General features: G+C 49.1%; 1 pseudogene; it reads right to left on the reverse strand.

The window, feature by feature from the left end:
- Window positions 1–1,531: 1,531 nt before the first annotated feature.
- On the reverse strand, window positions 1,532–4,131 carry LOC149344312 (uncharacterized; annotated as a pseudogene).
- Window positions 4,132–5,064: the final 933 nt, after the last annotated feature.

Consider the following 5,064-nt stretch of genomic DNA (forward strand, 5'->3'; position numbering starts at 1 on the left):
TGCTTACCGCATTTGTTTGCGTGAAAACTGATTGGAAATACGTGTTGAAGGAATTGGCTATTTCGTGTTCGTCCTCGACGACTATGCCAGCAATTTCTAATTTTCTGGTGTGGTCTCTTGGCTCCGCCAAATATCGCCAGAATTTCTGTGGTTGTGTTTCCAAGAAATTTGCTAATGTGTCGGTAAAAAATAACCTCCTTGCTGCCCTGATCTCCATCCTCAGTTGACTTGACAGCGCAGCCACCTCTAATGTATTGCCTTTTCTTTTATGCGAAGCATACTACTTTAGCTACCACTTCAGCCCTTCACCGTGGTTATGCGCCTCCAAATCACGTTATACATGACGTCACACCACGTGACACGATGACGTCACGACAGTAGAGAAACGGGGGCCCACCTCGTGCCGTCGCTGTGGTTGTGCGCCTCCAAATCACGTGATACATGACGTCACGACAGTGGAGAAACGGGGGCCCACCTCGCGCCGTCGCTGTGGTTGTGCGGGTCCAAATTACGCGACACGATGATGCTTCGCATTCTCCAGGCTTAACCAAGTTAAGCCTCAGCCATTTTTATCTTTCTACGCAATTTTCTTTTCCGGTGTATTATTGAACGCGTTATCCACGGAGCTTTGCGTTTAATTCTTTTATGTCTTGTGGGAATGAAGTTGTATTCGCAGTGCGCAATCGCATTCTTTAGTTTTACCCACAGGCTGTTTACGGACACTGATCCTCGGGATCCTCGGGAAAAATCATCTCACGCTGTCAAGCAAGTCTATTACACTCTCATCTTCAGCCCTGCTGTAGTCTTTCACTGCTTTCATCGAAGAACTTATACTGCGTTTATTATCCGCGCTGAAGTTACAGCATGTTAATACAAGCACCTTGTGATCAGAGATACCTTCTTCTATTGTAATTATTGGATTTAATCATTCAGACAGGAAGGCAAGATCAAGAATTGCGGGGAAGTTTCCTTGCACTCGAGTAGGTTCTTTAACAATTTGCGTCAATGAGAGACTGAACATTATATCTAGGAGCCACTCACAGCTATGCACTTCTTTATTTCCAATCGTCATTGTATCCCAATCAATTCCCGAAAGGTTGAAATCTCCACTTATCAACACTTTAGTCCGCTCATTGACTTTGCTACGTAAGAAGTCGTGCATTTTAATAAGATAATCTTCAGTCTCCCCAGGACGTCTGTATATGGCACCTATTAATATCGAAGATTCGTTAAATCTTAAATTGCACCAAGAACTTTCACGATTAGCTATTCCGGGGTCTTGCTGGAATGTCAGACTTTGTTTAATGGCAATAGCCACCCCGCCTCCCCGGCCATCACGATCTGAATGAAGTAGCGAGTAGGAGGGAGGGATTATTTCATGATCGTCTATACTGGAATGCAACCATGTTTCTCTGATTATGACCACATCAAGGGAATACAACAGCAAAAGTTCTTCTAATTTGTCAGTTTTATTGACAATGCTTCTGGTATTAAAGCTTAAAATTGTAAGTTGTGCTGTAGTATTCTTGTGTCAGTCCTGCCCACTGGTATTGCCGTTGACAGTGTTTTGTTTTCGATTCACTAGATGTCGCTTGTTTTCTGTGTCGTCCCACATATACAGATCATCATTAACCTTGAGTTTGTTAAACACTAGGGCTACCTTATCGCCTTTCGAGCGCTCGAATTTAGATGATTCCCACAACTTTCGACGGGTTTCTCGGACACTTTCCGAGAAACGGATGATATCGATATGGCATCGATATGACTATCGACATGGATATCGATATGGCACTGTCTTTCAACTTGAAGAAATTGCGCAATACTTCCATCTTTTCGGCAAAATCGTAAAATCGCAGGATAACAGGTCGTTCGCGACGGGCATTTCTAGAACCAATTCGGTGAATTCGTTCTACAGAACGGACCTCGATACACAGCATGTCTTCAAATGTCTCTTTTATGACTGCTTTATCCAGTGCTGCTCTGTCTTCTTTAGCGCCTTCATTTAAACCGAAGATGACCAAGTTATTCCTTCGACTACGATTCTCTAGATCGTCGATTTTCCTCTTTACTTGTGTAAATTCTTTTTCCATGTCGCTGACTGCTTTCACGCATTATTTTACCTTTTCATGGTCTTCCCTCAATGTGGCGAGTGATGCTTCCATTTCGGTCAGCCTACGCTCCACACATTCCAAACCATTTTGTAAAATAATTTGAGACGCCTTAATCGCTGACACCATAACGTGTATATCATCCAATTTATCCGAAACCGGGGTTCTCCTCTACGTCACCGCTGAGCTTCAGCAACAATTTGGCTACACAGAGCATTTCACAGCAACAGCACAACAAGCACTGCGGGCTCGGCCGCACAACAAGACCAACGCAATTGCTCTTTACAGATTTGACATTGAACCATTTGTCACTAACCTGAAGAACGAAGAGCACACAATTTAACATTGTGCGCCGATCGGTGCCGCCGAGTCCACTGAGTCGTCCGCTGTGCTGGCTCTTTCTTTTGAAGGCTTCCCACGAAGTCCCGGATGACGCAGGTGTCCCGGATGTCGCACCGAAATCGTGTTCCAGCCGGTGGATATCGTCCACGTGCTTCTGCGTTGTCGGCTTTAGTGCCAGCATGATGACCGGGCGGAACATTACATCGTGTCCTGTTGAAGTTGGCAAAGTGTATCGGCCCGAGGGTGGTGGAAAGATGCCATCGCCGGGTGAGTCTACCGCCAGGAATACCTGAAGAACGGAGAGCACACAATTTAACATTGTGCGCCGATCGGTGCCGCCGAGCCCACTAAGTCGTCCGCTGTGCTGGCTCTTTCTTTTAAAGGCTTCCCACGAAGTCCCGGATGACGCAGGTGTCCCGGATGTCGCACCGAACTCGTGTTCCAGCCGGGGGATATCGTCCACGTGCTTCTGCGTTGTCGGCTTTACTGCCAGCGTGATGACCGGGCGGAACATTACAGCGTGTCCTGTTGAAGTTGGCAAAGTGTATCGACCCGAGGGTGGTGGAAAGATGCCATCGCCGGGTGAGCCTACCGCCAGGAATACCTGAAGAACGGAGAGCACACAATTTAACATTGTGCGCCGACCGGTGCCGCCGAGCCCACTGTTCGCCTGGATGCTTTTGCTGTTCGCCTGGATGGCCTTCACCAGACGGTCTGTCCAGTCAGTGACAGTACGGGATTCTGTAGAATCAGCTGCCAAGTACGAGCGCAATTGGTCCCAGTCAGTGAGAAGCTGCGAACGAGGGTTGAAAATCTTGGAATCGTAAGCACTAACAGTGGAGACTGGAAAGTGGTCACTTTCAAGGCTGTCTTGGACCACCGTGTGAGATTTAACGATTATAAGGTTCAACAAGGGGAAGCTTTGGGCCAGTTGGTCAGACATGTTGGGGAGCAGGGATAACCGCAAACTTGACAGGACTGAAGATCGAGAAGAGGACAGGACGAGCGGTACCGCAGCCGTGGCCTCGTGGCAGAGCGCTCGCCTCGGCTTCGGGAGGTGGTGGGTTCGACTCCCGCCGCCGGCCGGGTACCCACCGGTTTTCTCAAAATGGGTACAAGCTATGGCCCGGCCTGGTGCTCGGCTTACTAGGGCCACTTTGCTTGGGAAAGGAGCCTGCGCCTTCAAATCCCGTCACTGTGGGCAGAGAGCCGTGTGGACAAAGCGAAATAAACCCGGCCACAAATTAGGCTTATGCCGCACGAGGCGGACTTATGGTTGCTTGGCGGGGGAACTTATCACTCATCCGTCAAGGCAACTGTTTGGTCTAAGACCCTTTTCCCAAGCATTTCACCCTAGAAGAGCTGAGCACCAGGCCAGGGGAAATCTTGTACCCATTAAAGAAACCGGTGGGTACCCGGCGGCAATGGGGATCGAACCCAGCACCTCCCGAATGCGAGGCGGATGCTCTACCACAAGGCCACGCTTCGGTGAACCGCTCGTCCTGTCCTCTTCTCAATCTTCAGTCCTGTCAAGTTTGCGGTTATCCCTCCTCCCCAACTTTAACGATTATGTTCGGTGTGGGCCATGTGAGATCGGGTATGGTGTGTCGCGGGTGACACTTGTGCCAATGCGAGCGGGTACGGTGGGGTTTGTCATGAGGCTCAGGTTGTAATCAGCCATTGCGGTAGAAATGAGGTTACCTTTGGGGGTATGCGAGGTGTATCCCCAGTGCGTGTGACGTGCATTAAAATCACCCACCACAAGGGGCTTTGAGGGAGGAAAGGAGCCCAGGATGCCCGGAATAACTCTGCCTTTATCTTTAGGATTGCTGTCTATGTTAATAATAGTGAGGCCATATGTGTGTCCCGGTGAGCTGAGCTCTATCGCGGTATACTGAGTGCCCTTACTGTCGGGCGCATTGTGTTCACTGGCGTTGCCGTTGACGTTTACACTGCGATCATTTTAAGGAAAGGAAGCGCTCATAATTGGCTCCCTGGGTCAGTGGACGCCTGAACTGCGCTTTTGTGTTGTTGCGGCTGCAAGAGCCGTTGCCTAGCCACCGTCGTGGTGGACACCCGAACCGCGCGGTTCAGGAAGGAAGGCAGTGGGAGTGAAAGAAGAAAGACAAAGAGGAGCCGTAGTGAAGAAAATGAAAATTCTGTTTGAGGAAAGGAAATTAGGCAGCAACTGTCTCTCATCTCTCGGTGGACACCCGTCATCCGTTTGCAGAGTAAGGGAGGAAGTGGGAGTGAAAGAAGGAACAGAAAGAGGGCTCGTAGTGAAGAAAATGAATTAGAGGAAAGGAAATTACGGAGGTCGTTGCGCCCCTGCGCGGAGGCGAGGCCACAGTTGGCACGATTCCAGCGCAAGGAAGGACACCGCGACCACGGACGGACACCGCAAGCATGGACGGACCCGACGAGCATCAGCCATTAAAGGCTTTCGCTTTAAAAATTGGTACTGCAACTTTAGATAAACCCAAACAGCATGCACGTGATTTCAGTTTTGAAGACCGCTTAGTTTGTTTTTTTTTTATCTTGGTCGAAGTTAGCTGGGACAACCTTTATATATAAACCCGGCGAGGCGACAACTCTTCTTCTTCTACCCCAGCGG

The sequence above is a fragment of the Amblyomma mixtum genome, chromosome 5 (genome assembly GCF_055824585.1).
Source record: "Amblyomma mixtum isolate Tamu chromosome 5, ASM5582458v1, whole genome shotgun sequence".
Classification (NCBI taxonomy): domain Eukaryota; kingdom Metazoa; phylum Arthropoda; class Arachnida; order Ixodida; family Ixodidae; genus Amblyomma; species Amblyomma mixtum.